At 44.5% G+C, this 11,452-nt stretch overlaps 1 long non-coding RNA gene across 1 annotated transcript in view; it reads right to left on the reverse strand.

The window, feature by feature from the left end:
• Nucleotides 1-10,530, reverse strand: part of LOC109026501 (uncharacterized) — a 60,963-nt gene extending 50,433 nt beyond the window's left edge. The window contains exon 1 of the long non-coding RNA XR_002005495.3: nt 10,178-10,530. This is a non-coding gene — a long non-coding RNA (uncharacterized lncRNA). The remainder of the gene's footprint in view (nt 1-10,177) is intronic.
• Nucleotides 10,531-11,452: the final 922 nt, after the last annotated feature.

Raw genomic sequence — 11,452 nt, forward strand, 5'->3', positions numbered from 1 at the left:
AGGCCATTCTAAAGCAGCAAAAGTGAAGGGCTTTCTCCCTGATGCATTGTTTTTCTATGCAGGGGTCAAGGAAGCCTCCCAGCCTCCAGGGTTCCCCACATCTCTGGGCCTGAGTGAGCCCTCAGTGTCCCACAATTGCTGAGGCCTTGAGTCAGTTATAAACCTTCCCTCCAACCCCAAGACCATGTGGCTTTGTTCATTAAGGCTGTTGCTTGGCTCTGCAACTCTGACACAACGCCGAGTATGACTTTGTCCACCCTCACCTTGATTGCATTCACAAGTACTTCCTAAAATTAATTGCAAAGGAAAAAAAACAACAAAAACAACAAAAAACAAAAACCAAAAATACATGTTGGTGTCTCTTTGTTGCAAAAAAAAAAATTCACTATTCATTCCAAGTAAAATTGCTTCATAACTCAATAATTTCATCCAGCCTCCCAGGCCCCCAGAAGGCACTGAAATACTTAGCACGTGGCTAAGTGCAGCACTCAGAGAAGGTGTGAATTTGCAAGAATGTGGAAGTTTCATCCAATTTTCTCAGTTTCATCACAAATGACTGCCTTCCTGCTTTCTAGGCCCAGCCCTCCAGACTTCAGAACAAGAAACAGGCACATTGACTGCAAACCCGAGACCTTTGTGAAGACAGGGAGGGTACTAAAGGAAAAATGCCAAAGCCTTTTGTTTTCTTTTTTTATTATTATTATACTTTAAGTTCTGGGATACATGCGCAGAACGTGCAGGTTACATAGGTATACACTTGCCATAGTGGTTTGCTGCACCAATCAACCCATCATCTACATTAGGCATTTCTCCTAATGCTATCCCTCCCCTAGCCACTCATCCCCCAACAAGCCCCAGTGTCTGATGTTCCCCTCCCTGTGTCCATGAGTTCTCATTGTTCAGCTTCCACTTATGAATGAGAACATGTGGTGTTGGTTTTCTGTTCCTGTGTTAGTTTGCTGAGAATCATGGTTTCCAGCTTCATTCATGTCCCTGCAAAGGACATGAACTCATCCTTTTTTATGGCTGCATAGTATTCCATGGTGTATATGTGCCACATTTTCTTTATCCAGTTAATCACTGATGGGCATTTGGGTTGGTTCCTAGTCTTTGCTATTGTGAATAGTGCTTCAATAAACATACGTGTGCATGTGTCTTTATAGTAAAATGATTTATAATCCTTTGAGTATATATCCAGTAATGAGGTTGCTGTTTCAAATGATATTTCTGGTTCTAGATCCTTGAGAAATCACCACACTGTCTTCCGTAATGGCTGAACTAATTTACACTCTCTCACTGTGGTTTTGATTTGCATTTCTCTAATGACCAATGATGATGAGCTTTTTTTCATGTTTGTTGGCCACATAAATGCCTTCTTTTGAGAAGTGTCTGTTCATATCCTTCGCCTACTTTTTGATGGGGTTGTTTGTTTTTTCTTTTAAATTTGCCTAAGTTCCTTGTAGATTCTGGATATTAGCCCTTTGTCAGTTGGATAGATTGCAAAAATTTTCTCCCATTCTGTAGGTTGCCTGTTCACTCATGCTAGTTTCTTTTGCTCTGCAGAAGCTCTTTAGTTTAATTAGATACCGTTTGTCAGTTTTGGCTTTTGTTGCCATTGCTTTTGGTGTTTTATTCATGAAGTCTTTTCCCATGCCTATGTTTTGAATGGTATTAACTAGGGTTTCTACTAGGGTTTTTATGGTTTTAGGTCTTACATTTAAATCTGTAATCTATCTTGAGTTCATTTTTGTATAAGATGTTAGGAAGGGGTCCAGTTTCAGTTTTCTGCATATGGCTAGCCAGTTTTCCCAACACCATTTATTAAACAGAGAATCCTTTCCCCATTGCTTGTTTTTGTCAGGTTAGTCAAAGATCAGATGTTTTTAGATGTGTGGCATTATTTCTGCGGTATCTGTTCTGTTCCATTGGCCTCTGTATTTGTTTTAATACCAGTACTATGCTGTTTTGGTTACTGTAGCCTCATAGTATAGTTTGAAGTCAGGTAGTGTGATGCCTCCAGCTTTGTTCTTTTTGCTTAAGATTGTCTTGGCTATATGGGCTCTTTTTTGGTTCTATATGAAATTTAAAGTAGTTTTTTCTAATTCTGTGAAGAAAGTCAGTGGTAGTTGATGGGGAATAGCATTTAATTTATAATTTACTTTGGGCAGTATGGCCATTTTCATGATATTGATTCTTCCCATCCGTGAGCATGGAACGTTTTTCCATTTGTTTGTGTCCTCTCTTATTTCCTTGAGCAGTGGTTTGTAGTTCTCCTTGAAGAGGTCCTTCACGTACCTTGTAAGTTGTATTCCTAGGTATTTTATTCTCTTTGTAGCAATTGTGAATGGGAGTTCACTCACGATTTGGCTCTCTGTGTGTCTATTATTGGCATATAGGAATGCTTGTGATTTTTGCACGTTGGTTTTGTATCCTGTGACTTTGCTGAAATTGCTTATCAGCTTAGGAAGTTTTTAGGCTGAGACGATGGGGTTTTCTAAATATATAATCATGTCATCTGTAACCAGAGACAATTTGACTTCCTCTCTTCCTATTTGAGTACCATTTATTTCTTTCTCTTGCCTAATTGCCCTGGCCAGAACTTCCAATACTATGTCGAACAGCAGTGGTGAGAGAGGGCATCCTTGTCTTGTGCTGGTTTTCAAAGGGAATGCTTCCAGCTTTTGCCTATTCAGAATGATACTGGCTGTAGGTTTGTCATAAATAGCTCTCATTATTTTGAGATACATTCCATCAATATCTAGTTTATTGAGAGTTTTTAACATGAAGGGATGTTGTATTTTATCAAAGGCCTTTTCTGAATCTATTGAGATAATCATGTGGTTTTTGTCATTGGTTCTGTTTATCTGATGGATTACATTTATTGATTTGTGTACGTTGAACCAGCCTTGCATCCCAGGGATGAAGCTGACTTGATCGTGGCGGATAAGCTTTTTGACTTGCTGCTGGATTCGGTTTGCCAGTATTTTATTGAGGATTTTTGCAATGATGTTCATCAGGGATATTGGCCTGAAGTTTTCTTTTTTTGTTGTGTCTCTGCCAGGTTTTGGTATCAGGATGAAGCTGGCCTCATAAAATGAGTTAGGGAGGAGTCCCTCTTCTTTGATTGTTTGGCGTCGTTTCAGAAGAAATGGTACCAGCTCCTCTTTGTACGTCTGGGACAATTTGGCTGTGAATCCATCTGGTCCTGGGCTTTTTTTGGTTGGTAATCTATTAATTGCTGCCTCAATTTCAGAACTTGTTATTGGTCTATTCAGGGATTCTACTTCTTCCTGGTTTAGTCCTGGGAGGGTGTATGTGTCCAGAAATTTATCCATTTCTTCTAGATTTTCTAGTTTATTTGCATAAAGGTGTTTACAGTATTCTCTGATGGTGGTTTGTATTTCTGTGGGATCAGTGGTGATACCCCCTTTATCATTTTTTACTGTGTCTATTTGATTCTTCTCTCTTCTCTTCTTTATTAGTCTTGCTAGCAATCTATCTATTTTATTAATTTTTTCAAAAAACCAGCTCCTGGATTCATTGATTTTTTGAAGGTTTTTTGTGTCTCTATCTCCTCCAGTTCTGCTCTGATCTTAGTTATTTCTTATCTTCTAGTAGCTTTTAAATTTGTTTGCCCTTGCTTCTCTAGTTCTTTTAATTGTGATGCTAGGGTGTCAATTTTAGGTCTTTCCCGCTTTCCTCTTTGGGCATTTAGAGCTATAAATTTCCCTCTAAACACTGGTTTAGCTGTGTCCCAGAGATTCTGGTATGTTGTATCTTTGTTCTCATTGGTTTCAAAGAACTTCCTGATTTCTGCCTTAATTTTCTTATTTACCTAGTAGTCATTCAGGAGCAGGTTGTTCAGTTTCCATATAGTTGTGCGGTTTTGAGTGAGTTTCTTAATTCTGAGTTCTTATTTGATTGCACTGTGGTCTGAGAGACTGTTTGTTATGATTTCCATGCTTCTGCATTTGCTGAGGAGTGTTTTACTTCCAATTACATGGTCAATTTTAGAATAAGTGCAATGTGGTGCTGAGAAGAATGTATATGCTGTTGATTTGGGGTGGAGAGTCCTGTAGATGTCTACTAGGTCTGCTTGGTCCAGAGTTGAGTTGAAGTCCTGAATATCCTTGTTAATTTTCTGTCTCATTGATTTATCTAATATTGAAAGTGGGGTGTTAAAGTCTCCCACTATTATTGTGTGGGAGTCTAAGTCTCTTTGCAGGTCTCTAAGAATTTGCTTTATGAATCTGGGTGCTCCTATATTGGGTGCATATGTATTTAGGAAAGTTAGCTCTTCTTGTTGCATTGATCCCTTTACCATTATGTAATGCCCTTCTTTTTCTTTTTTGATCTTTGTTGGTATAAAGTCTATTTTATCAGAGACTAGAATTGCAAGCTCTGTTTTTTTTTCTTTCCATTTGCTTGGTAAATATTCCTGCATCCCTTTATTTTGAGCCTATATATGTCTCTGCATGTGAGATGGGTCTCCTGAATACAGCACACCAATGGGTCTTGACTCTTTATCCAATTTGCCAGTTTGTGTCTCTTAATTGGGACATTTAGCCTGTTTACATTTGAAGTTGTCGAGACCAGCTCAGTCATGGAGAACCTAACCCAGTGGCACTAGAGGAATTAAAGACACACACACAGAAATATAGTGTGTGGAGTGGGAAATCAGGGGACTGACAGCCTTCACAACTGAGAGCCCTGAACAGAGATTTACCCACATATTAATTGACAGCAAGCCAGTGATAAGCATGGTTTCTATAGATCATAGATTAACTAAAAGTATTCCTTACAGGAAACAAACAGATAGGCCGAAATAAAGGAATGGGCTCTGGCTAGTTATCTGCAGCAGGACCATGTCCTTAAGGCACAGATCACTCATGCTGTTGTTTGTGGCTTAGGAATGCCTTTGAGCAGTTTTCCACCCTGGGTGGGCCAGGTGTTCCTTGTCGTCATTCTGGTAAACCCACAACCTTCAGCATGGGCATGATGGCCATCATGAACATGTCACAGTGCTGCAGAGATTTTGTTTATGGCCAGTTTTGGGGCCAGTTTATGGCCAGATTTGGGGGCCTATCCCCAGCAAATGTTAATATTGTGATGTGTGAATTTGATCCTGTCATTATAATGTTAGTTGGTTATTTTTCCCATTAGTTGATGGAGTTTCTTCATAGTGTCGATGGTCTTTACAATTTGTTGTGTTTTTGCAGTGGCTGGTACCAGTTTTTCTTTCAATATTTAGTGCTTCCTTCAGGAGCTTCTGTAAGGCAGGCCTGATGGTGACAAAATTCTTCAGCATTTGCTTGTCTGTAAAGGATTTTATTTCTGTTACATTTATGAAGCTTAGTTTGGCTGGATATGAAATTCTAGGTTGAAAATTGTTTTCTTTAAGAATGTTGAATATTCACCCTCACTCTCTTCTGGCTTGTAAGGTTTCTGCAGAGAGATCCGCTGTTAGTGTATGGGCTTCCCTTTGTGGATAACTTGACCTTTCTCTCTGGCTGCCCTTAACACTTTTTCCTTCATTTCAACCTTGGTGAATCTAATGATTATGTGTCTTGGGGTTGCTCTTCTCGAGGAGTATCTTGGAGAGCTCCAGCTGGCATCTGGCAGGTGCCCTTCTGGATGAAGCTTCCAGAGGAAGGAACAGGCAGCAATCTTTGCTGCTCTACAGCCTCCACTGGTGATACCCAGGCAAAGAGGGTCTAGAGTGGACCTCCAGCAAACTTCAGCAGACTTGCAGCAGAGAGGCCTGACTGTTAGAGGGAAAACTAACAAACAGAAAGGAATAGCATCAACATCAACAAAAAGGATGTCTGCACAAAAACCCCATTCGAAGGTCACCAACATCAAAGACCAAAGGTAGATAAACCCATGAAGAAGATGAAAAACCTGCATAAAAAGGCTGAAAATTCCAAAAACCAGACACTTCTTCTTCTCCAAAGGATTACAACTCCTTGCAAGCAAGGGAACAAAACTGGATGGAGAATGAGTTTGATGAATTGAGAGAAGTAGGCTTCAGAAGGTGGACAATAACAAACTCCTCTGAGCTAAAGGAGCATGTTTTAACCCAATGCAAGGAAGCCAAGAACCTTGAAAAAAGGTTAGCGGAATTGCTAACTAGAATAAGCAGTTTAGGGAAGAACATAAATAACCTGATGGAGCTGAAAAACAGCATGAGAACTTCGTGAAGAATTCACAGGTATCAATAGCTGAATTGATTAAGTGGAAGAAAGGATATCAGATATTGAAGATCAACTTAATGAAATTAAGTATGAAGACAAGATTAGAGAAAAAAGAATGAAAAGGAATGAGCAAAGCCTCCAAGAAACATGGAACTATGTGAAAATACCAAACCTACGTTTTATTGGTGTACCTGAAAGTGGCTGGGAGAATGGAACCAAGTTGGAAAACACTCTTCAGTATATTATCCAGGAGAACTTCCCCAACCTCATCTTTTATTCTCTTAAAGAAGGAGACACATGGATATTGACCCTGTGAGAAGGTGAGAAGCTTATCCTGGAGGTAAACCTGTGCTCTAGTTCCTCTCCTGAGGAAAATTTTAGAGAAGGCACTATGGATGGGGGCCATGACTGACTGACACCAACCAAGACCCCAGCCCTGGAGCTGGGCTGGAGTCAGCCTCCCTTGAAGCCCATGGCTGCGAGGAGGAAGGTTGATGCTGAAAAAAACTCTGGGTTCACTTGGAATGGAGGAAGATGGACCATAGCTAATAATAATAATAAGTGAGTTCTCTGGAGCTGGTCACATGCCAGGCACTGTTCTAAGCATCACCCTCACAGCAACCGAGTTGGCACAGCAGGTGCCATCAGCTCTTGGCCCATGCCCCTCTGCCTACCCTAGAGTTCCCAAACATAGCCTTGGCTTCCTGCATCTCTGTGGCTGAGGGTGTTCTCTGGTCACAGGGGTGTGCTTGCTCCACACACCTGGTGGGGGGGGGGGGGGGGTTCTGAGGCACTAACACCCTAAGAGCAACCCACAGATAATGGATAAACACCCAGGTTCGTCACCCCACAGTGGGGCAGCTCTGAGGTGTGCTCCATGTACTCCTGAAGAGGCTCCTGGGGGATCAAGCCCGGTTGCCCTTGGTGAAGACCTGCCCATCTTCCCACTAGAATGAATTTACCTCCCTTTCTGCCTCTCTTCTCGTTCCTGACCCCTGACTTCTGGGTCATCACCAAATAAATTACTTCAATCAAATCTATGTATTGGGGTCTGCTTTGGGTGAATGCAATCTAATTATTGGGCAACACTATTATTGTCCCTCTTTGATGGATGGGGTAGCCAGGTTTGGGGGTGTAGTAGTCTGTTTTCACACTGCTATAAAGAACTGCCCGAGACTGGATAATTTATAAAGGAAAGAGGTTTAATTGACTCACAGTTCCATATGGCTGGGGAGGCCACAGGAAACTTACAATCATGGCGGAAGGCAAAGGGGAAGCAGGCACCTTCTTCACAAGGCAGCAGTAGAGAGAAGAGCAAAGGCGGAACTTCCAAACGCTTATAAAACCATCAGATCTTGTGAGAACTCACTCACTATCAGGAGAACAGCATGGGAGAAACTGCCCCCATGATCCAATCACCCCCCTTCCTCAACAAGTGGGGATTACAATTTGAGATAAGATTTTGGTGGAGACACAGAGCCAAACCATATCAGATTTTAGGATCCACCCCAATTGTGGCAGTGATGGGTGGTGGAGCTGGAAGCCAGGTCTGACTCCCACTCCTGTGCTCCTCCCATTCTGCCGCATGGGAAAGTCTGCCCCACTGCAACCATTCCTGTCCTCAGCAACATGACTTGATTGGAGGACTTGTCACAGTAGGGTACTGTCATCATCATTGATAAGTAACCATGACAAGCAAGAATCACCCCAGCACATGACTCAATAATGCCTCACAGATCATAAAGCCCCTTCCCACCCACTGTTTCCTCTGAGCCTCACAGCACCCTGTGAGATGGGCAGGGGAATTTCTTTCCTGCCATTTTGCCTATGGGGACACAGAGACCTTGGAATGTCAAGTGACTTCTCTGAGGCTACAAGGCTAGGAAGTGGCAAAAGCAGGAAGGAACTGGAGCTAATGTCTGCATCTACATCATGATTGGCCCAAGACACTAGCACCCTCAACCCCCAAGCTTTCTATGTGTATTGGCAAGACAGCTCACTGCTGGAGAAACCAATCCTGGAGGAAATTCTGCCATGAACAGGGAGCCTCACCCCCTCAACAGTGATGAATGACTTTCATAAACATGAATAGTTTCTGAGAAGGTGTCCTCTTGCCTGGGGTCCTACTTCAGATGGCCAAGTTGGAAGGACATAACCGCACTGCCGGGAAATCCAGGCCAGGTCAGACTCCATAACATGCTTCAAAATGTGAGAGCCCCAGTCTGCTAGCATGGTCTCGGAGATGGAGGGAGCCGCAGCCTCTGAGTAGATCCTGACCCAGCATTCCATGGCAGTATCCTTTGGAAAGAAACTTTCACCAAACCTGATGGGAACCTCTCCTCAAGGACTGCTAAGTCAGGAAATGGGGTATGCAGGGTCTGGAAGTTGGAAGCTGGCCGCATCCCCCAAATGAGCAGGTCCAAGACACTTATTCATACATCAGGAAAACCAGGGTCCAGAGATGGTGAGTGACTCAAACAAGGTCCCTCCCTTCATGAACTAGAGGAAGCCATGGCTCAGACCCACAAGTCCCAGCTCTCTGCCCACTTCCTTTTCCTCTTCACCATTTTACATTTGATAGGAAATTTGTTATTTCTCATGTTTGAGTCCGCTTTGTCTCCACAGCTCTCATCCTCCCTATGAGCATGATAGAGAAAAATTATTCTCTATTTCCTAGGAGAGAAATCCAAGGCTTGCAGCCACTTGGACGGTTACCCAGGGCCATCAGCATCTACTAGCCAGGAGGAGGCTGGGACATTCGGGAGACAATGGAGAGAAGGAAATAGAAGGAAGAGGGCTGGGGCTCCCAGCAGTCTAATTACAGGGTCCCAAGGCCCAGCAGTCTTTTGGGGAGAAAAATCTGTTGGACTTGGACAAATCAGCTGCACAGTGTTAACCTTCCAGAGACTGAACTCTCTCCCCATTTCCAGGAATCTAATCTTTGATGTATCTTTGGATAACTTTTAAAAAATAAATCCTGAATAATCTTAGATGATTGTAAGGATCTGGGTATATCACCACCTCTCCCCACATCCCCTGCTTGCCTCACTTTCACACCTCCCTGCAGATGTACTTGCAATAGGGGACTCAAAGTGGAAAGCTGTCAAAGGATTTCATTAACTGAAATATGACGGTAACTTCTCAGGTCTTTCTGGGCATGGTGGCTCACACCTGTAATCCCAGCACTTGGGAGGCCAAGGTGGGTGGATCACCTGAGGTCAGGAGTTCGAGACCAGCCTGGACAACATGATGAAATCCCGTCTCTACTAAAAATACATGGTGGTGCATGCCTGTATTCACAGCTATCTGGGAGGCTGAGGCAGGAGAATCACCCGAACCCAGAACACTGAGGCTGCAGTGAGCTAAAATCCCGCCATTGCACTCTAGCCTGAGCAACAAGAGCAAAACTCCATCTCAAAAAAAAAAAAAAAAATTTCTCAGGTCTCTTCCCAATTCCATCTCTCTCTCCTACCATGCGACTACAGGGTAATTGGAGCATTCATAAAGCTCCTGAATGCACCCAAGGAGACCATGTTCAATGTTCTTGATAGTGTGAGGTTTTCAGCCGGCAACTGAGCAGGTTGGCTTTGGGTCTTCTCAGAGTCCTGGGGTCCTCAAATAGAAAGCAAGGCCTGACAAGGTCTGGGACAAAGATTGGGGGTGTGGGAGAACATGGAAGCTTTGCTCTCCTAATTGCCAAGCCAGCGTTTTCCGCACCTCCTGTTAGTCCTTCATTTAGTTTTACAAAAAGTGTGGGAGGACGCCCCCACAAGCTTGCCCCAGTGGCTGTCTACTGTGCAGGAGCTCCTAAATGGGAGGAAATTGGAGGTGAGCACAGAGCAATGGGGTGGGCCACTGTGGGGTGCAGATGTCCACCTCTCCATGGGGCACAGAGGAAGACACAGCTGAGTCCACCTGGGTGGGGAGGTGAGGTTAGGAAGGCTACACAGAGGAGGTGATTTGAGCTGAGGACTGTCACTTACCTGTGTGGATGGAAGACCACAATCTCATCCTGCCATCTCCTGCCACAAGAAAAAGTGCCAGGTGAAGAAGATGGGGAAAGGTGTTCAAGGCTAGGGGGATGTGAGGGTGATCTGGCTGTGACATCTGTCACCCCATTGATTGCCAAAGTTGATTCAGCTGATCTGGCTGGCTAGGCAGGTGTCCCCTTCCTCCCTCATCACTCCATATGCGTCCTTCCCAAAGCTGCACTCACGACAATCCCCGATAGAGGAGGACTGGTCTTCAGCCAAGGGTATATGAGTAGCTTTGCACCCCTGCTAGGGCCTCCAAACAAGCTCTCAAGGTGTTGAAGGCTGAGGGAACCTAGTGAGCAAAGACAAAGAGGCACATGCTTGTTGGGGCCTAGAATGTTCTAGAGTGCTAGAAATTGGAACATGCTAGGGCTCTAGAGCTTAGAATATTAAGAAAATCTTGGTGAGGGAGGAGACAAAGAGGATGGGAAAAAGCAGGTGGACCCTCAAGAGAACGTGGATGCCCGCCAACTGTAGCTGGTGTGAACGTGTGAATGGGGTGGCAGACGGGGAAGGGTGGGGGAGAAGAAAGGGACATAGGAGAGACTGAGGCACCCAGGATGGCCAAGGTGTGTGGGGCAGCTGGTATGTACCAGCACTGTTCTGGGTATTCTCTATATACACTCTCACCCAGTCCTCCCAGGGTCCCCCAATGTCCCCTTTAATAGATGGGGACCCTGGGGCATGGAGAAGATCATGAATGCACCCAGGATGCCACAGCTCAGAGCTGACAACTGAGCTAAAAAGGGGCCAGATGCCCTGCAGGCTGTCACCTCAGGCCCACCCTGCCTTTCAGCCCGGCCCAGTTTTGACCCAGCCCAGAATGAACACGCTCCTTACTTGCTTCCCAAACTCCCATCAACATCTGACAACAACAACAGCAAGAGGAGGGCCCAGAGGATCTGCTGCATGCTGCGGGTGTCGCCAAGTTCTTAATCTTACCCAGCTGTGCAGAGGTTGGCCAGGGGCCTGGCCTGGGCAACCAGCGGCGCCATGATTCACATGGGCTGAACAGTACCGAGTGAGTCACTGGTGTCCCACAGCCAAGCCAGCCACTGGGCTGTGAGCTGCATGTGGGCACAGAGCGTGCTCTCTGGATGCCTGGCCTGCAGTGAGTTCTTGGTGCTATTGTTGCTGGGCTCCCTCAGCCTGTTCTATTGCATCTGCTTACTTTGACCACTGGGCCTTTCTGCCCTCCGAGAGCTTCCCACTCTGGGTGTGCTT

This window comes from Gorilla gorilla, chromosome 3 (assembly GCF_029281585.2).
Source record: "Gorilla gorilla gorilla isolate KB3781 chromosome 3, NHGRI_mGorGor1-v2.1_pri, whole genome shotgun sequence".
Taxonomy (NCBI): Eukaryota; Metazoa; Chordata; class Mammalia; order Primates; family Hominidae; genus Gorilla; species Gorilla gorilla.